General features: G+C 46.3%; 1 long non-coding RNA gene across 1 annotated transcript in view; it reads left to right on the forward strand.

Annotated features, from left to right (window-relative positions):
- LOC125962757 (uncharacterized) overlaps positions 1 to 19,590 on the forward strand; it is a 77,341-nt gene extending 57,751 nt beyond the window's left edge. The window contains exon 3 of the long non-coding RNA XR_007474463.1: positions 11,116 to 19,590. This is a non-coding gene — a long non-coding RNA (uncharacterized LOC125962757). The remainder of the gene's footprint in view (positions 1 to 11,115) is intronic.
- Positions 19,591 to 21,953: the final 2,363 nt, after the last annotated feature.

Genomic DNA, 21,953 nt, shown 5'->3' on the forward strand with positions numbered 1-21,953 from the left:
CCTCCATTTCTTTTTATTGCTGGTTTGAAGAAGATGTTAGTCTGAGTAGGGAGAATGAGAAGGAGACCACAATATTCCCAAACTCCAAAACATGGATGACTCCAGGACCTCTGACCCACTCACTCGTGTTAACCAATATTCCTAGCGCCATGCGGAGACCGGCCCTGCTTCCAAGTTGCACAATTTGGGGGTTTCGTATGAAGCTTTGCAGGGAGCATGCCAGAGCCTGTTTCTAAACAGTCCAGTGATTTATTTGATGCCTTTGGGTATTTAAGTAGTCTGTAGTATACACCAAGTGTCTGTAATGTTTATTTTTTCCTTGCCTTAATGTGTGGGACTGCTCACAATGCCTTGTACACCCCAGGCCCTCAATAAATATGATTTATGGAAGATGTAAATATATCCAAACCAAGATGAGGTCCACGTTCATTAATTCGTAGCTCCGGAAGCAGCCCTCCTTGCCAAAGTTGAAGAAGAGAAAAATGCTCACCAAATGACCAAAGAAAAGGAAATTTGAAAGAAGTGACACGTGAGCCCCAGTAGAAAGTCATGAGTCTCCCTGGGGTAAAATGTGAAATGCTTGATTATGTTCTCAGCTTCAGTATATACATGCTATGTGACCTTGGGCTAATTACTTAACCTTTCTGGGTTGTCCCTTCTTAATTAAATTCTGAGCTGGAGTGGTTAAATGATGTCACAGCACCACTGAGCTGCAGAGGAAAGGAAGAAAATAGGATGGGGTTAAATTTGAGTACCAGCCACCTTGTAGGCCATTTTGCTTAGGATTTCTCACTCTTGCCCTCCCTATATCCCTGAAGAGGATAGGGGAGCGGTTAGGAACACAGATTCTGCAGCCAAGATGCCTGGGTTTAAACCTCAGCTCAGCTCTTTACTGGCGCTGTGACCTTGGGCAACAAGGTCACAGAGCCTTGCCTAACCTCTCTGTGCCTTAGTTCACTTACTTGCAAAATGAAGATGATATCAGTACCCCCTTGTGAATTGGTTGTTAAGCTCATATGAGGTCATGTGTATAATGCCTTTATGTAATGCTGCTACGTGACAAGTAATGGTTTTCATTGCTATGATTCTGAGTCGGGGATGAGACCACTGAAGCTTAGAGACTTATGTACCGTGCCTTGAGGTTCTGCTGCCCTTGACCTTGGGTGGGGGTGGGAGGGGCTAATTAATGGGGGAGGAGTATGAAATTGGACCCTAGTTCTGAAGCTCCAAAGCCCTAGCTTCTGCCCCCATGTCCCAGGGTGCCCCTGCAGTGAGGGTGACCCGTCATTCCTCTGCACCTCTGAAAGCCGGGCTCTGTCCCTGCTTGGACTGTGGGAATTGTCTCTTTCTAAACTTGCTCAGGGCAAGAATCTTGGTCACATCAGGAAAGGGTCCCATCCTTCCTAGCTGCCCTGCTCCTTTTGAAGCCCAACTGAATTAAATACAAATATAAATTGCTAATGTACATTTCAGCTTGATTTAGCCCTTCTTTGAATAAGCCGGTCTAATGAGTTTTGGAAGGCTGTCTGGCCAGGGCACCAGGAAATGAGCCCTGTTGAAATGAGCCCTGTTGAGTCGAACAGAAAATACGCAGAGGAAAGATTTGGGGCAACGTCCTTTTTAAAAATCACTCCCTTCCCCAACAGCCCCCCAAAATCACAATTTCTTTCCTTCCGATTTTATACGTTTGGTTTTGCTTTTTTATTAAAGTATAACTACAGTGAGTAAAGTGTACTAACAAGAGACCCCTCAGTTTGCACTGGATCTTGCAAGTGATGTCGCCGGCCCTGAGATCAGTTATAGCATATGTCTACACCCTTGCGACCACCTTCTTGATCAAAATATAGATCATTTCCAGCCCCAGAATTCTCTCCTGCCCCTTCCCAGGCAGCGCCCCCTAGTGGTGACCGCCGTTCTGACTGTCACTGTTGTTGTCCTAGAGCTGCTGGCAGAGGGAGTTGGTACAGTGTGTGTCCCTTTGCTTCTAGCTCCTTTGGTGCTGCAGTGTCTGGATTCCTCGGCCACGATGCTGCACGACTCAGCAGCTCTTTCATTGCTATCGCTCTGTAGTCATCCATTGCACGACTCTGCCCACTTTGTGTATTTTGTTCTCCTCTTGATGGGCACTTGGATGGCTTTCTGATCTCTATTTATGACTAAAGCAGCTACAAACAATTCGTGCACGTGTCTTTGAGGGGACACATGCACTGATTTCTCTTGGGTACGTTGCTATGTCAGAGGTAAGCCTCCTGTTCAGCATTAGTCCTATCTGTGTTCATTTCCTGGGGACTAGGGATGTGTCGTTTAGACAGTGTGATCGCTGATGGGAAAGCACACCCTTAATGGAGATACGAGGCTGGATTCTGGATGTGGTGTTGTCGCCAGCTCTCACTGAGATGTTGGGAGCCAGCCTTAGACCATCTATTTTATCATTCTGGCCTCTAATGCATAAAAACTTCCATTTTTAAAAGCGTAACTGGACGTTAAGTTGAGATAAAATTTCTCTGTATTTTCCCCCCGTCTAACCTGTGGAAGCTGAGTGACATAAATGTCTCCTGGGGTGTTGGCTGGTCTTGGTGGTACATCCTGTTCATCTCAGGACCGGTGGTAGCATCTGCTGCAGCGTTTTGGCTTGTTGACCTGTTGTTTTTGGTTTGCCCCTCTGTTTTTTTTTTTTTACAGACTTGCCACCGGCAGAGTCTGTCTTAGTCTCCTGATGCTTCTAGTGGGCAGGGAGCGTAGGCACAGAGTTAGAAACAAGTACCCATCAGGCGTGTTCAGATTAAACAGCCCCTGAGGTCTGAGATCATATGGGGTCAGATCAGCAAAGAAAAACAGGCCTGGTCCAAAGGGACTAGAAGCTGAACCCCAAGTGATGCATGAGCGTTCTCCTGCTCTAGGGACAATGCAGACCAGGTCCCTGGACCACCATCCCCCACTGGACGAAAGTGCATGCATGGAAGCATGCCCTGACCCTCTTCAGTTCATCCCCGACTCATCTGCCCAACGGGGGAGCACCTGTTGTGGGTCAGGCCATCAGCCGGGGGTTCAGGGGATGTACCGGGGGGGCACAGTGCAAAGAGCACCTTGGACTTTGAAGCTGGCAACATCTGGATGTGAATGCCAGCTTAGAAAACTCTGACCTCGGGCAAGTCGTTTCCCCTCCAGCTGGTCAAGCAGGGTAGTGAATAGCGTTGGCTTTGGAGACATGCTTAGATGCCTTGAAGCCTGACTTCACTGATTTCCTGTTGTGTGGGCTGCTTTTGTCATCAGTAACCTCAGTTTACTCATCTGTGAAATGGAACTTGCAATAGTACTGGCTTCACAGAGTTGCCATCTGGCATGAAGCAGGTGCTTGATAAATATTACCTATTATAATTATGGTTGTCATCATTCTTCACTGTCTTATCTAAGAGCATTGTTGCAAGGATTCAGTGAGGTGAGAGGCACAAGCAAATGGAGGAATAACGAGTCGGTTCTGTGCCAAGTAAATCACACGTGCTCGATAAATAGCAGCAGGATTGGAGCAGGGGTATTTTAGTTACTGTTTTTATTATTATCTAATAATTCATTTGATAAATATTTATTCAGTCCCTGGCATATGCTAAGAACTCCTTGAGGTGTTGGAAATATCACAGTGAATAAAATTAAGTTTCTGCCCTCATGTTCCACAGACAGGCAATCAACAAATTAACATACGTATCTATAATTCAAAACGTGACATTACTTTAAGAAAAATAAACTGGGGTAAATACTAGAAACTGGGAGGGTGGTCAGGGAAGGCCTCTGATGGGGACGTGTTTGGAATGAAGAGCTAGCTGTACGAGGGAAGGAGGGAGCAAAGTGGGTCCCTGAGCAGGGGCATTCCAGGCAGAAGGCTAGGGAGTGCTGTTGAGGCCCAGACGGAAGAAATGAGGGTAGGAGTGGGGAGATGGGGGAAGAAAGAAAGCTGGGCAAACACCGGAGGCTCGGGCCATGGCGATCTGGATTCTACTCTAGGACAGATGGAGAGCTGTACTGTGACTTAGATATTTAAAGGTTATCTCCGGCTTCTGTATGGACCAGAGAAGACGTAGCATGAGAAGAAACACGGAGACAGTCAGGAGACCGTCATCATGGTCCGGGCCAGAGATGATGGTGGCTCACCCAAGCTGAGTGGTGGGCATCTCAGAAACACTCTGCTCTGTGTTGCGCTGAAACGTTAAATGGACGCTATTTCTACTTACAAGAAACTCTCGTCTCGCAGTCTCTGTTTATCCCTTCACGTCTTTGAGGATCTTCTCGCTGGTGCTGGGCATTGAAGTCACCACAGAGGAGAAAATACGGCCCTGCTCTGTGTAAATGCAATGTTGGAAATCAGAATCTCATTTAAGATCAATGAGACGTCCACGGCAGGGACCACCTTCTCAGTGCCCATGTTTACTGGGCCCAGAAAGCTCAGAGGAAATAAACACCCAGCCATGGTACCAACTGGAGGCCCTTGGGGATTCTAAAAACAATGATGGAGGAAGGCCCAGAGGGAAGAGAAGGGCAGGATGTTCAGGCAAAATGTGGAAAATGGTGTCCTCAGCTCAGGCCGTCAGAGACCAGCCTGGTTGCTACTGATCAGGGACAAAGCCAGCTGAGGACTTGATGTTAACGAAGGTGAACGTGGAACAAGGCAGAGAAACCATGGGGCTGCATTTCCTTGGCACAGGGGAGATCTCACACATTTTTCATTGCAACACAAAATTCCCTGATACGAGGAATAAAGAACGTGTTGGAATACTTACTTTGCAGCAAGCACCCTGCTAAACACTATTTCATTTAATCTCATGGTGACCCTGTGAAGTAGTTCCTGTTATCACCCTTGTTTTTAAAAAAGAGAACTGACGCAGTGGTGGCGCAGTGGTTAAGAATCCGCCTGCCCGTGCAGGGGACGTGGGTTCGAGTCCTGGTCCGGGAAGATCCCACATGCCGTGGGGCAACTAAGCCCCTGCGCCACAAGTACTGAGCCTGAGCTCTAGAGCCCGTGAGCTGCAACTACTGAGCCCTCGTGCCAGAACTACTGAAGCCCGCGCGCCTAGAGCCCATGGTCCACAGCAAGAGAAGCCACCGCGGTGAGAAGCCCGCGCACCACAATGAAGAGTAGCCTCCGGTCGCCGGAACTAGAGAAAGCCTGTGTGCAGCAACAAAGACCCAACGCAGGCAAAAATAAATTAACTAATTAATTATTTATTAAAAAAAGAACAGTGAGATGTAAGTGGGACTCAGCTAGTTAGTAGCAGAACTAGTACTCTAGTCACCTGACTTCAGTATCCAAGCTCATAACCACTACCCTGGTCCATTCAATAACCTGTGGTCTTCAATCACCGGCTCTGTGCCAGCTGATCCATTGAAGAACATAATAGACAAACACACAGTTCAAATCCTCCCTAAAGTGATGCTGTCAACTCGGCCAGGGAGACGGTGGGAAAGGAGGGTTCAAACTAAGAACCAATAGAACTAATCATAGCTGACCACTAGTTAGAACTAATCATACCTGGACAAATTACAGTGGTTTGGTTCCTGAGAACCTATCCAAGGAAGTGGTCCAGCCTGGCATGAACCACAAAACCTCGTAGGGAGAAAACAGGCGAGTGAGTAGCATGATGTTTTTTAAATAATCCATGAAGACAGTGTGCAGGGGAAGCGCACGGCAGGCTCAATCCTCACAACATCCCTATGAGGCACACGTGCTTACTGCCCCATTTTACAGATGAAAGTAAGTCCACAGCATCAAGGAAGAAAAGCCACATTTCAGAGCTAGTAGATGGAGAACAGAACCACGAAGGGTGGGGGAGATTATACAAGCACTTCTTTCAGGTCATCTAGAGCTATGATTAAGACCTGAGTGGAATCCACTAACATTTAAATTTTAACCGAAGCCAGTTCATCCAACACCACCCCTTTCCTAGCAGAAAAGTCTCCCTGCCATATACGTTGGCCTACGGGAGTGGCAGCCGAGGTCTGGTTTTTCAGGCCAGAGAAAAAGAATTCAGATACATTTTTCATCTTCCGCGTGGGATTAGGCCTGCATTAGCTCTTTGTTTGTTAAGGGACTTGATCTCATTCTGGGTCAATTTGTCGAGTATCAAGTAAACGGGAAACTGAGGTGCTTCGTTCCTTGAACGACCCAGCTTTATTTCTTGAAATATCTGAAGCAATTTCCCATGTGAGCCCAGAGGACTCGTTTTAGTTCTTGTTTTACAACTTTACATGGTTTCATACCCTTGTCCGTCACTCATGGGATCGGCCTTCATAGCCAAGGGTTTATGATGTTTTGCGAGATAAGAAAGGTGACTTGGCTTTGCATAGGGGAAGGGAACTTTGGAGTCAGGCAGGCCTGGCTGGAATTAACTCTTAACCAGCTGCTAACTCACTCTGTGACTGTGAACAAGTTCTCTGGTCTCTCAAGCCCCATGTTCCCTATTTATACATCGAGAAGGACAGCATTTGCTTGGAGGTGCTGGAGCTGGAGAAAAAGTTCAGGTGTCCAGGTAGCCAGCACTGCATCTGCCGCCTACTTGCTGTTCCGTGAGCGGGAGCTGTTTTGTCTGAGCCTCAGCCCTCCTTCATCACTAACGCGGCATCCTCATCACCGTTTGCTCGGGCAGAACTAGTACTCTAGTTGCTCTAGTCTCTGATCTGCCAAGTTTTGCTTGGGCAGAACTAGTACTCTAGTTGCTTTAGTCTCTGATCTTGTCTCAGCGATGCTTCTCCCCACCCTGTGGGTGGACCCGAGCCCCTGTCTCTTAGCTTCCTCCAAGCCCACTTGACCCAAAGCACGAGGCTCGCCCACGGCCAGTGCCGTTCCCCTTACAGCTCTCACCTTTTCTCCAACTCTGCTCAAAGGTGGACTCAGTTTATGAGACCCAACATTTTACAAAAAAAAAGATTTTTGGATCCCTTGCCAGATTATCAATACAAAGTTGTTAGGCTCTTTCCTGACATTTTGGGAGGAGTCTCTACAGTTTGGAGGTCCCGGAACTTTAGTTTCCTTAGCAAATCCACCTCTTACAGTACTTTATTCTCAAAAATGAAATGTGTAATAGCATCCAATTATGCTTGGAATGATCCGGCCACAAAAGGGGTTGAACCATAAAATTGGATTGCCATGCTGCTTTTATAGGTGACCTTTGCCCTCTTTGAGTACAACAGCAGAGCCATAGCCTTTATAACTCATACTTTTACCTGCATCGAGTCAATCAATGACAAAATAGATTTGCTTAATTTGCTTAGTAAAAATGATGCATTTTTTTTAACATCTTTATTGGAGTATAATTGCTTTACAATGGTGTGTTAGTTTCTGCTTTATAACAAAGTGAATTAGCTATACATATACATATATCCCCAGATCTCCTCCCTCTTTCGTCTCCCTCCCACCCTCCCTATCCTGCCCCTCTTGGTGGTCACAAAGCACCGAGCTGATCTCCCTGTGCTATGCGGCTGCTTCCCATTAGCTATCTATGGAGGTTCCTTAAAAAACTACAAATAGAACTACCATATGACCCAGCAATCCCACTACTGGGCATATACCCTGAGAAAACCATAATTCAAAAAGAGTCATGTACCATAGTGTTCACTGCAGCTCTATTTACAATAGCCAGGACATGGAAGCAACCTAAGTGTCCATCGACAGATGAATGGATAAAGAAGATGTGGCACATATATCCAATGGAATATTACTCAGCCATAAAAAGAAATGAAATTGAGTTATTTGTATTGAGGTGGATGGACCTAGAGTCTGTCATACAGAGTGAAGTAAGTCAGAAAGAGAAAAGCAAATACCGTATGCTAACACATATATATGGAATCTGAAAAAAAAATGGTTCTGAAGAACCTAGGGGTAAGACAGGAATAAAGACGCAGACCTAGAGAATGGACTTGAGGACACGGGGAGGGGGAAGGGTAAGCTGGGACAAAGTGAGAGAGTGGCATGGACTTACGTATACTACCAAATGCAAGTGGTTTTTTTTTTTGTTTGTTTTTTGTTTTTGTGGTACGCGGGCCTCTCACTGTTGTGGCCTCTCCTGTTGCGGAGCACAGGCTCCGGATGCGCAGGCTCAGTAGTTGTGGCTCACGGGCCTAGCCGCTCCACGGCATGTGGGATCCTCCCGGACCGGGGCATGAACCCGTGTCCCCTGCATCGGCAGGCGGACTCTCAACCACTGTGCCACCAGGGAAGCCCTGCAAGTGTATTTTAATTGAAATATCTTTGACTTCTTGGCCACATCCTAATCTGCAATCTTTATGATTTTTCCGCGGTCACTTAGTGTCTGTTGTGCTTGTGCATTTGCTGTTTGTGTTGTACGGATATTAACCATATAACCAACATTACCCTGTCGGAAGGAATCAGGAAAGATGATCAAGTGCGAAGAGGGCAAGTTCGAATTTGTTTTGAAGCTGCGTTTAAATAGAAAACATACTGTTTTCACTTACATTATATATTACAGGGCAATAAAATAGTACAATTTCCTAAATTTGCTTTTATTTTCATAAAATTTTATGAAAGAGTGAGCAAATATCTGTGTTCACGTCACAGCCTAGGGATGCAGTGTTAAAGGGGTTATTTGTTTGGGGAGAGGCTCCCCCACTGATAGGAACCACTTCTCTCATGTTTGGGGTCAGATATTTCTTCCACTTTGTTGCCTACTGTGTAGGTTCTGAATTTTTAAGATGCTAAATGGAGATTTTAGAGTGCAGTAATTTCGCTCTTGCATTTTTCTTTACGATTTCCACCATGGATCGATCACCTGATACCTATGGTGTGAAATTTTATTTGCATGGCATTTTCTTCCTATGTTAAGTGTTTTTGGAAGCACAGGGTCTGATGCAAACTCTCGCTTCTCTAAAGATCAGTTTGGTCAGGCCAGAGTCAGACTCTTTCCACGCATTTCTCGGTCACTCACTTGCAGCCCCCATCTTATGAGGAACTGTGTTTGGAAGATCAGTCAACTCTGATACCACTGGGTTTTCCAAGCAGAGAGGGGGAAATAAGCTTTCCTTTAACCTAATGTGCCCTGGTGTTTTTTGCCTGGTCGGGGTCTCCAGGAAGAACAAGAACCCGAATGTAGGAAGTGAAACATGAGTTAAAAAAAAAAATCACAGCAGGAAGGGGGCAGGTTGGGGTGAAAGGGAGAGACCGAGCTTGCAAAACTGCCTCTTCGTGTTTTCAGAGCTGCGGTTATTAGGAAGAGTTAGAGACAGACACCATGAAGGATGTGCCTGATTCTGTACCAGGTACCACCATCCCTCGGTATCTGCCAGGGATTGGTTCCAGGACCCCCCAGGGGTGCCAAAATCCACAGCTGCTCATCCTTACATACGACGGCTCAGCATTTGCATGTAGCCTACTCCCATCCTCCGTTATATTTTTGTGTGTTTTGTTTTTTTGCTTTCTAATCATACCTTTATTATGTCGTTAACAACAACAGTCTTGAGCATCGATAAGCAGTTCATCATAATAGGATTTGACCTTCTGGATCTAGGAGGGTCTGTACACCATAACTACTCTCAGGCCGTGATCCATTACGAAAGGTTTGATAATTGAAACACGGCAGTATTACGTCTGTTCTAGTGTAATACCACAAAATTAACTGCAACCTTATAACAGATTAGTCTCATCAAAGAGCTGCTTTGATTTTTTAAAAATATTTAGGGCTTCCCTGGTGGCGCAGTGGTTGAGAGTCCGCCTGCCGTTGCAGGGGACACGGGTTCGTGCCCCGGTCTGGGAAGATCCCACATGCTGCGGAGTGGCTGGGCCCGTGAGCCATGGCCGCTGAGCCTGCGCGTCCGGAGCCTGTGCTCGGCAATGGGAGAGGCCGCAACAGTGAGAGGCCCGCGTACCGTCAAAAAAAAAAAAAAAATTAATTTTATCGGAGTATAGTTGATTTACAGTGTTGTGTTAGTTTCAGGTGTACAGCAAAGTGATTCAGTTATACATATACGTATATTCATTCTGCTTTAGATTCTTTTCTCATATAGGTTATCATAGAGTATTGGGTAGAGTTCCCTGTGCTGTACAGTAGGTCCTTGTTGGTTATCTATGTTATATATAGTCCTGTGCGAGTATTCATCCCAAGCTCCTGATTTCTCCCTACCCCTGCCCTGCCCCCCCCCACAGTGTTTCCCCTTTGTTAACCATAAGTTTGTTTTCAGTATCTGTAAGTCTGCTTCTGTTGTGTAAATAAGTTCATTTGTATCTTTTTTAAAATTAGATTCCACAGATGAGTACTCCATTATATTTTAAATCATCTCTAGATAATTTTTAATACCTCATGCAATGTAAATGCTATGTAGTTGCCAGCTCACAACAAATTCAAGTTTTGCTTTTTGGAACTTTGTGGAATTTTTTTTCCCTAAATATTTTGTATGTGCGGTTGGTTGAATCCACAGATGTGAAACCCGTGGATACCAAGGACCGACTGACTGTGTGCCTTAGTGCTAAGCATATAGGCAACGTAGAACTGATAGTTAAACAGCTTGGCAGAAAGCCAGCCAAAGCTCGAGGCAGCAGCGTCCTGGCATTCAATCAGATGGAGGGTGGCTGGAGCAATTGAGAGAGGAGTGATTCTTCTGAGGGTTCCATTTTAATTACACACTGGTTGGACAATATGACTTTCAGAACCCCCCGTGCTACCTGGGTTCACTTCCAAAACCTAATGGAGTTATACTGGCCGGAGGAAGGGTTTCCAAATCACAGTGGCAATTTCCCTCTCCAACCTCCACATGCTTTGTCTCACACAAGTGCTGGCTCAGCTCGAGGGAGTTTAGATTCTGCAGAGAGTTCGCTCCCTCTTGCCTCCTGTTTGATTAAGAAATTGGCAGGAGATCAAAAAAAAAAAAAAAAACAAAACCAAAAAAAAAAAAAACGGACCATGTTCTCATACAAGGCCCAGACCCCTGATCTCCACTGCCCAACACCCTGCAAGAGCTCACCAGGATTTGAAATTACTCCTTTTGCCTGTCTTCCTACCCAGCACAACCAAGTGTCCTAAAAATTGGGGTTGCCCTAAATGTCCCAAATTGCATTTCCTGGTCTGGAGGCTGTTCCAAAACCCAAATCTCATTTTTTTTTTTTCCCCTTTTCTTAAGTGGAACCTCTGATTTACAACCACTGGAGCTCGTATATCATGAAGATGCTCTTGGCCGGGCAGTGCCCTCTGAAAATCAGTGAAGAAAGAAATGAGAGATGCTTAGGGAGGCAACATATATTAGGCACCTACTGTATGCCGGCTGCTAATCACCTCCGGAGGTACTTAATTAATGCATGCTCGTTGAATGAATGACTTTCAGGGATGAGAAAACATGGGCCCTTGGCAACGTTTGCTGTTTCCCTTAATCCCTACGACTCAGAGAGTTGGACGTTTTTATTCCCGTTGCACAGAGAAGGAAACTGAGGCTTGGGGAGTGTCTTGGGTTTGCTCAGATTCTCGTATATTAGGGAAACAGTGAAGCGAAGCTTTGCCCCTAAGTCTGGTACCTAAGAGGATTTCATGGCGCTCAAACCGTGACAGAGAGGGCAATGCCCCGACAAGGCGATTTACAAATGACTCAGTGTTCTTGCGAGTGTTTGTGTCCTTAGGACTGAGCTTTCGTTTCCTCCTCTCTAAGATGGGATTCTAAGAGTATTCTCCTCGTGGGCTTGTTGTAAAAATTAAGAGTTAAGTCAGTTGAGACTCGCGGTACGGTCCCTGCGACCCTGCAAGCCTTGATAAGCCACTGGATTACAGTGAACAGAAATGGATATGATTTGGGTAGGAAGAGAGAGCTCTTCATCTGAGCACCGCAAACTCTATTTCCACCTGAGTTACTTCTGCGCCACCCTGGGTGAAGTTGACTTACCTACAGCCAGTTCTTCCTGAAGCTAGCTCGGTGACCTTGTCACATCGATGCCTTGCTGTGTTATCTCACGTCAAATAATAACTCACAGCTTTATCTGGGCATGGATACAGCTGTCCTCAGCCCATCTGCCTCCGAGAGAGCCTGTCACTGAGAGAATAGATCCAGAAGTGGGTAAAAGTGCTTGAGGAATACAAAACACATTCCCGATCGTAAATGTCCCAAGAAAATAAATGTCATTGTAAGAGACAAAGCATGAGGACTGGTCTTGTACCTTTCACCTCGGCTGCTGCCCCAAAGGCCGCCTGCTGCCCCCAGGGCTCCCACCCCAAGCCACTGCAGAAAACAGGCTTTTAAAAACCTTCTAAAATCTAAAAATCCAGTCATCTTCTCCCAAACGGCACACAGACTACAGAGCCAGAACGCCTGGGTTCAAACTCCACAGCTGCCACATTCGACAGGAATTGCCTTGGGCAAGTTATTCTGCACCTCAGGCCCCAAATCAAGCTTATCCCTTCTGGAATCCTTCATCTGCTCTTCTCTCTTTTCAAAGTCTTCCTCTCATTTCCAGTCCAGAGGCTCCTGGACATGGCCTTGTTTTCCTGGATGCCTCAGAAATTACTGTTGACATCTGCAAAACGTTAGCGTACCCTAGTTCAGAGGTCAGCAACCTCTGGCCCAATCCAGGCTCCACCTGTTTTTGTAAATAAAGTTTTATTGAAACAGCCACTCCCCATCATTTACATATTCCCTGGGGCTGCTTTCCCACTAAAGTTGCAGAGGTGAACCATTGTGACAGAGACCCTATGATCCTCAAAGCCTGAAATATTTACTCTCTAGATGGCCCTTTACTGGAAAAGCTTGCCAATCCCTGCCCTAGTTCAGTGTCTCTAAAACTCATTTCGGGTGTTGAAAATCTAATGTCATGATCATTTCTGTTGAAACATATAAATGTCGCCACATCCAACAGAAATTCATTAAGTATAGATGATGCGCTAAATCAGATATCATTTATAGTGCAGGACTTTAAAAGCTGCAGTTTGGGATAGAAAAATTTTAAATTGGGAAAGAAATATACCCTGTTTGTCAACTCCTTCGGAGAGTGGATTGGGCAAAACATCTTAAATCAAATGTGTTGAATACCTAGTATGCCAGGCACCCCGATAAGTCATTTTACAGGTATTAAGGCATTTAACCGTCACGATAGCCCTAGGAGGTTGCAAATGTTATTATTTCTACAGGAGGTCATAAATTCTGGAAACGAAGGGGAAATGTCCATAATGTCACCCAAGAAATCTTCAGTTTATTAAAAAAAAAAAGTACTCTGTGTCTTTAGACGTTATGGATGGGGCTGTGTTGTATGGTTTAAAAATTGAGGTGAGGGCTTCCCTGGTGGTGCAGTGGTTGAGAGTCCGCCTGCCGATGCAGGGGACGCGGGTTCGTGCCCCGGTCCGGGAAGATCCCACATGCCGCGGAGCGGCTGGGCCCATGAGCCATGGCCGCTGAGCCTGCGCGTCCGGAGCCTGTGCTGCGCAACGGGAGAGGCCACAACAGTGAGAGGCCCGCGTACCGCAAAAAAAAAAAAAAAAAAAAAAAAATTGAGGTGAAATTGCGAAAGTGGTTGCCGAAAGTTGCACAGGAGATTAAGCGATGCAGTGAGGGGTCAGATTGGCTGTCAGAATCACGTTCTTGTAGCTTTAACCCTGTGGCTCCTTTGTGGCTCCTAGTTCAACATCACAGAGTATCCGCGTTCTGTAGGACCAGAGGATCCTGGTTAGATACCCACCCTGAAGATTTGACTCCATTTTGCCTGGACTGAAACTCCTTTTTTTAAAATCACTTCACGTATCTTGGGCGTCCCAACCATGTTGGTTCTGCTCTTTCTGGTCTAAGCTCATTGCCTTTGATGGATTAGACAAAAGCAAATGAAGAGTTGACTCTTCCTGTCTCATGTTCACTGTCATCTTTTAACTTTGCACATCAGCCTCCAGCAGGGTACTTCTATCTTGCTCTGTTCTGACTCTTACCAGACCTCAAATTGTGTGTGTGTGTGTGTGTGTGTGTCTGCGTGCACACATGGCTTTCTAGCACCAGGGCTCTGGAGACAGCCTGTCTCTATTCAAATCCTGGTTCCCACTTGCGAGTGGTGGGGTCTGGGCCAGTTCCTTCCTCTCTCTCTGCTTCGTATGCCTCCTCTGTAAAGGCAGGCTGGTGATAGTAGCTGAGTCACACGGCTGTAGGGAGGCCTCAGAGAGACGGCGTCTGAAGGCTGCGATTTGAGCAAGGAGCCTGCCATGCCCGAAGCATGTGATCATGCCAGTTGCATTGGTGGTTGTTATTCAGAGGTGAGTCCAGGCATCTGTGTTCCCGAAGATCACGTTGCTTGTTTTATTCACTCTTGAGGGTATGCACCTCTGGAGTGAGTTCACTAGTCCCCCACCACCACAGAAGAAAGAGATACGTCCCCGGGAAGCTATGAATGTGACCTTATTTGGAAAAAGAGTCTTTGCAGATGTGATTAAATTAATGTGATCTTGAGATGAGGTTCTCCTCGACTGAGGTGAGCCCTAAATCTGACAAGTGTCCCTAGAAGGCTAGTTAAGGGGAGAAGACACGGAAGAGCAGGTGGTGTAAACGTGGAGACAGAAGCTGGACGGATGTGTCTACAAACCAAGAAACACCAAAGATTGCCAGCAACCGCCAGAACCTGGAAGAGGTAAAAGAGGTTCCGCCCTAGAGCCTCGAGAGGGAGCCTGGCCCTGCTGACCATGCAGATTTGGGACTTCTGGCCTCCAGGACTGCGGGAGAATACATTTCTGTTGTTTAAAGCCACTAGCTAGTGGTAATTTGTCATAGCAGCCACAGGAAACCAACACGTCTCCCTCCATCTTCCCTAATCACCTTTCACGTGCGCGCACCAGGTTGCCCTCTGTGCGTCCCCCACCCCGCCCCCATTTCTCCGGATGTGGCTGGGTGCCCTACACAGAGCTTTGATTCTGTTCTCTGCTGTGTTTCTGGTCCAGTTACTTTGCCTTCCTGAGCCTCCGTTTCCTAATTCATAGCATGAATAATAATGCTTGCTCATAGGCCATTATAATAATAATGATGATGTGATGAGGATAATACTAACAACAGCATCAGTGTCCGCCATCTATGGAGCTCTGGCAGTGGCCAGGCACTCGTCAAAGTGCATCATTTCATTTCGTCCTCGCAGTCGCCCTGTGAGCGGGCGCTGCTACGGCCCATGTTCTAGAGATGAGGAAACGGAAGCAGAGAGAGTTCAGAGTCACTTGTCCAAAGTCATGTGAATGGATAATCCGTGTATTCATGGTTTGGGCACATCCTTACTGAGGATAAAACTCTGCTGTAAGCACAGAGGACAAGAGGTGAAGAAATCAATATCCCTCCCTCAGTAGAGCTTATGTTCTAATTGGGGAGACATAAATTTTGGAAAGTTCTGAGCATTCTACCGGCCTATAGTAATCTTTCTATAAATATGTCTGCCCACTGCTCTCTGACCCCACTGTGGAAAATAGAGAGAAATTGAGTAGCTTCAAGTTCACGGTCAGTTTCTCCCAAGGCCATGTCATTTCTAACTTAACCAATGGTTCCTTCTCCTGGGCCGGCAGCCCCCCCCACCCCCACCCCCCGTTACTTCCTTAACCTTCTGGGAAACCCACTTGTCAGCATTGGAGCTGGTGATGCTCTCAGATGTCTTGGCGAGGGAGACAGTGAATCTCCAAGAAGTGGCGCAGGCCACGGGGAAGCCCCCCAAGGGCTCACACTCCACGTCGGGGCCAACCACCCAACGCAGAGGACAGTGCCCTCACCCAGGTGCCCCCTTGGCACGCCGTGCCCGCTGGAGCACGTGTATTTCCAAGGTCGGGCGGCTTCTTTTTCTCCCTTCTTTAATCTGTACTCACGTTGTCTCTGTGGGTTTTGCAACCTCAAGTTTATTCCTTTCCCTTCCTTGTATTAATTTTTTTAATTCGTTTTTAATTGCATAAGAGATACATTTTTGTGTAGAAAACAGCACAGAGATCTAGTTTTTTTTAAAAAAACACATAATTCCAGACACAGATAACAAATTTACGGTTACCAAAAGGGAAAGGGAGGGAGGGATAAATGAGGAGTTGGGGATTAAAATATACACACTACTATGCCTAAAATAGAGGAGCAGCGAGGACCTACTCTATGGCACAGGGAACTATACTCAATATCTTGTAATAACCTATAATGGAAAAGAACATTAAAAATACATATATATTTATTTTATATAGATATATTTTTAAAAGATCGTCAATGGATAGATTGTAGGGAATATAAGAATAAAGGAGAGAGCTGCTCCTTTTCTGCTAAAATATTTATCAATCAAAGGAGACCCTGGGTCTCCCGATATGGAATGAATGTCATGTTAGGGATGGGTGTCCTTTGCTTATATGCATAAAAGTGTTACTGAGTGTTTTTAAGGAGGGTCTGACGCATCTGGCCACTTTGAAGGTCCCCAGGGGACCGCCACTGAAGTCAAAACTAGAACTCCTTGGTGGTGGTGAGATTAAATTCCTCCTCCCCTCTGCTCGCCTCTCACCCCACGGTGTGCACACCCTCAGCCATGACCTTGAACTTGGCTGGATCAATTTTTTGACCTTAGCCCCATGCAATCTGACATTTGTTTGTACGATTCTTTGCCTGTCTCCTCCAGAAAACAGGAAGGTCCCTTCCTGCTCATCCTGTTATTGCTGGCACGTAGCACAATGCCCGGCTCATAGGAGACACTTAATATATTTTTGTTCGCTTTCTTTTTATCTTCTGCGAGAATTCCCGGGCGCCTCTCTCTTACCTTTCTCTGCAGCAAAACTATTGTTCTCGTTGGATCACGGGCATGATCCAGAAAAATTAATTGTTGTCCTTGACCTAATCTACAGAGTCACCCATTCATTAGTCCCCTCGTCCCTGGGGACCTTCAAAGTGGCCAGTTCTGCTGGCGCCTCCTGAGAAACCCTCAGTAACACCTTTATGCATAAAAACAAAGGACCCCCATCCCTAACATGACATTCATTCCGTATCAAGAGACCCAGTATCTCCTTTAGTTGATATTTTAGCAGAAAAGAAACAGCTCTCTCCTTTATTCTTATTTCCCTATTATCTGTCTGCTGATGATCTTTTAAAAAATATAAATCAGACCTTAGCAAAACCCTTTCACTGGCTTCCACTGAACCTGAATTAAAGCCTCAGTTGTCTCAGGGCCGCGTCCTGCACCTGGCTTCTGCCTGCCCTTCACCTTCACTCGTACCTCTCTTCCTCTAAACCTAGACACTAGGCTTCCTTCTGTCTGCCACACAGTCCATGCCTGGTTGGTCTCGTGCCTTTGCACAAAACCACGGGTGTCACCCTTGGGTATACCTTAGAATCTCCTGGCAGTTGTGTATTTTTAATATCTTCTCAGTATATTCAAGCCTCAGCTGAAATTCTGTCCCTGCAGAGAACCCATCTCCCATCATCCTGGTGAAACACGGTCCACGACACGCTCATCCCCGCTGCGTCCCATCCTCCAGCTGAAATTGAGTGACTTCTGTGGTTACTTCCACGGTCATTGTTTCTGTCCCTCACTGGAATCTAAACTCCAGGAAGGCAGAGAGGTCTCCTGATGCTTTCTCTCTCTCTACCCAGCGTGCTCCAAAGGGCCCCAGCACGTCATCGTCGCTCGGGGATTATTTATTGGCGGAACGACTATGTGAATGCATAAATTAATGGATAAATAGGTGAATTAATATTTTTTCAGTAATAAAATGTGACATGAATCCCACCTATTTGTTTTAAAATGCACTCTTGTGGCCTCAGACCCCTTCCACTTCTCCCATATCTGCTAGAGCCATAATTTTCTATTTTATATGTGTACCTGAGCATTTTCTCAAGCAGTTGGACTTGGCCAAGGGGGCTGAAGGTCAGTGTTAATTTAATACACTAGCTAACATCCCTCTTTCAACCTTCTGCTTTATAAGGAAGCACTGTAGGCACAGTTTTACAAATTGTCTGAGCCATTGATCCATAGAACTTCTAATGTTTACTTCAATTAGGAAGAGTTTCAGAGAAAGAGCAAATTAATTACCTCCCCCCCCCCAAATTTCAACTTAATTAGCCATTGTTTCTTTCTCCATGGCTTAGTAATTGGCTAGGTTTCAACCTGGACCTAGAAGAATTAGAGGGGGAGCCCCCCCTAAAGTAGGCGTCCACACCTAACGCAGCCCCTGGTTCTCTGCTTGGACTTTCAGAGTGTGTAGGACACTTAGGGGAAAATGAGCTGCTGAAAGAAGGATGAATCCGTGGGAGTGAAAGTCTGTGGCTCGTTGCATTAGTGCATTCCAGTTTTCCTTGCTGAAACAAACAGTTGCACGGGAAGTGCTATTTGATTTTATTTTTGCCCCTTAAATTTTTTCCTTGTGAGTTTCACTGATGTTTGTCCCGATGGGAGACCACCTGTGTTAATTGCTAGTCTGGCCGTGGAGGTTTGGGCAAGTCAGGTTCAGTTATAGCTCTTCTCTTCCATATCATAGCCTTGGACTCAATAAAATAGGGGAGGCTTCCAACAGAGGCTGTTTTCAGTGTCCTAAAAGGCCCTTTGCCCTGTGTTTTGTTTAGCCTTAAAAGTATTTTATAGCACCATCTCCCCGTACTTAGGGAACAGGTACAAAAACCGTCAAGTGATAGAATTGGTCACACAGACGATTTTAAAAGGAGTCATGAAATGGATGTATCCAACAAAAAAATGTAATGTTTAATGTGTTCCTACTGAGAGTAAGGGATGTTACGCCAGGGGCTGTTGGCAGTAAATCATCCCATGATTTAGATCACACCCCTGTGACGGGGTTTCAGGAGTCTCCTTTCTGGTGGCCGCAGGTCTGGGCTGACGAAGTTATCCTGTCCTGTACTAGGGCAGGTTTGGGGCTGCTATCTGCATCTTTGCAGCCTCGGGGAGTAAAAAGGATGGGAATGGCGGACGCTCTAGAAATGGCTTGTGTACTAGGTAAGAGGGATCACATTCCGCTCATCCGGGAAGCCCTCCCTGATTAGCATGATTGTAGCCCTTCTCCAGTTTGGTCCTTACTCTTTAGCATTGCACACGATGGAGCTCTTCGTCAGAGCACGCCTGTCGTGGGTGCAACCTGGGAACAACTGTACGCAGGTGGGTCATCACCTAATGACTTATCATCTTTCTCCATGGTCTGAGAGCCCCCAAAGACAGGGGCCATATCTATCCAGCTCACCCCTGTAGCCTATACAGGGTGACTTCTGGTACACTGTAAGTGCTCTAGACATATTTGGAGAAAGAATAAATGAATGAATGAATTATAGGACATACTGCACTTAGGCCCTAAAAGAAGGCTGGCTACATGACACTGCTGTGACACTCGCATGTTCCAGAATGTGCCATTACACGAGGACAGAGAGTGCGTGAACGCTACTCCACAGAGTATAAGTTCCCTCTAAGTGGAGCAGGTGAGCTAGAAAGTACATTCGGCTTGGAACTGTCCTACAAAGACGAGTTCAGACAATGTCACGTGTCCCGTGAGCTCCAAGTCAGTTGGAGCCCAGAGCTGTGTCAGCGGCCCAGGTGGGAGGATGTGGGTCGTTGGTGGATGAGAAAGGTGGAAACAAGTATGTACCCCCAGCCCTGGGCTGGGCCTCTGGGACGTCAGGAATTGGTGGGTTTTGCTCACAGCCCCTGTGCCTGGAATTAAAAAAAAAAAAGATACAAACAAACTTATTTACAAAACAGAAACAGACTCACAGACTTAGAGAACGAACTTAACGGTTACCAGGGAGAAGGGTTGTGGGGGGGGATAGATTGGGAGTTTGGGATTGACATGTATACACTGCTGTGTTTAAAACAGATAATCAACAAGGACCTACTGCATAGCACAGGAAACTCTGCTCAATATTCTGTAATAACCTAAATGGGAAAAGAATTTGAAAAAGAAGAGATACATGTATATGTATAACCGAATCACTTTGCTGTACACCTGAAACCGACACAACACTGTTAATCGACTGTACTCCAATACAGAATTAAAATTTAAAAAAAAAAGAATTTTTTTTTTGTGGGAGGGAGGGAGGCAGGCAATAAAAATGGTTGAAAGAAAGGAGAGAAGAAAGGAAGGGAAGGAACGGAGGGAGCGGAGGAAGGAAGGAATCCAGGACCCGGTGAAGGGCTAGGTAACCCCAGACTCCAGCTCTCTCCTGCTGTGATATAATGCATTTTTTTCTTTCTCAGAGTCCTGTTTTCCCCTTTTGCTAAATAGGGGTGATGAGCCTTCCCTAGAGGGTGAGCATGAGAATTTAGGAGGTGACTTACGTCCAGTGACCTCCACGTTGGTGTTCAGTGAACGTTGCTCTATTCAGCCTAACAGTGTTATCGGCAACCAGCCCATAGGGGAGGATTAAGTGAGTGATGTCTCTTTGTTTTCAGGCCTCCTGTGCGTGTTTTTCCCCCTGTCCCTCTCTCCAGGGGGTGGGCAGGGCTCTGTAACGTCCTCTGAATATTCTTATAGGCCCCGCAACCCTGCATTTTTCACCGTCTCTCTTGCAAGTCTTCTGTTTTCTCCGATGGCAGGTCTTGGCAAGCTGTGAGAGATGGACAGTGGCCCGACACTCAGGAGGGAGGGACCGATGGCCATTTTCTGCGGTGCTTGGGTCAAGGGCATTCTGAGAGAGGATGCTTTAGCAACTCAGAGAAGGTATTGTTTATCTCATTTAGCAGAAGAGGAAACTGAGGCTCTGAGAAATGAAAAGCGCAGCACGGTGTCCTTTGGGGCACCAGAGCAGGTGTGAGTGCGCGTGTATGTGCGTGAGTGCCTGTGCATCTGTGTGTGTGCGTGCGAGCGCGTGTGTGCGCGGGGGTGTGTGTGTCGGGGAGGAGGCAGAAAGTTTTAACCAGTGTCCTGCAAACCTCACTGTGTGGGCAGATGCTTTCTCATTTATGGTGAACCTGGCTCTGTGGAGAGACGTATCTAGAACATTGCACAGGCACAGACTTCTCTGGAAACGGAGTGCGGTGAGCTTGTCGGTACAATCTTCGCTGTTTCGGTCGTTTGCTAAAGTCAGGTCTCCAGCGACTTCAAAGCCGTCTACATCATCAAATCAGGAGTGAAAAAAGCTCGCACAGGGGTGAGTCACGTTCTGACACACGCCCACACCCTGAGGTTCAGTTGGACTCTGTTTGCACCAAAATAAAGGCCATGCTTTGCACAGAGGTTATGCATGTTGGTGACAGTGACAACCGATTCTCAGTCATGGGCATGAAGCCGTCCGCCTTGCAAGGACCAACTCCTCACACGAGATTTTCAGAGCAATGGGCGCTGTTCCTGGAGCCTCCATGGGCCCCACAGAACAACAGGGACCTCCCAGGAGCAAGCAGACGGGGGCACTGGGCACGCATTCTGGGTCCTGCTGGAAAGTTTTAGTGGCCGTCCCTATCTTTGTCGTTTAAGGTTCCCCAGGTTAATGAGATGGGCTGTGGTAGAAAGAAAAGAACTTAGGCTTTGGAGTACAATAGCTCTGAAGTTTAATTCTGCCCTTGCTAGCTCGTGACCTCTCTGACCCTCGGTTTCTTCATCTGTCTGAGTAAAAATACCTCCCACATAGGGTTGTTATAGCAGCATGGTTAAAACATAACATTCTACAGTCAGACAGAGCAGGTTGTGAAACCCAGATGTACCGTGCAGTATTGTGAACTGCAGAAGGCTACTTAACCCAAGCCCAGACTCGGTTCCCCCTCTGTAAAATGGGTGGATGCGATAACAGCGTGCATTCAAGAGTTTCATAAGTGTGTGGCACCTGTTAACGGCACATAGATGCTTCCACTGTAAGGGTAGAAATCTTTTATAATCAATTTTACTGATGACAGTGTTTATAATCACTGGATGTTAGCTTCTCTTAGTAGAGTATGAATATTTTTTAGAATTAAAACAGTAGCCATTTCAGCTCTCCCCCACCCACCGATCCAATTGCATATTTCCCTAACCGGCTTCATTTTGCTTCATACACTTCTCACCCTCTGGTATGTTACATGGTTATTTACCTGTTACTGCCCA

The sequence above is a fragment of the Orcinus orca genome, chromosome 20 (assembly GCF_937001465.1).
Source record: "Orcinus orca chromosome 20, mOrcOrc1.1, whole genome shotgun sequence".
NCBI classification, from domain to species: domain Eukaryota; kingdom Metazoa; phylum Chordata; class Mammalia; order Artiodactyla; family Delphinidae; genus Orcinus; species Orcinus orca.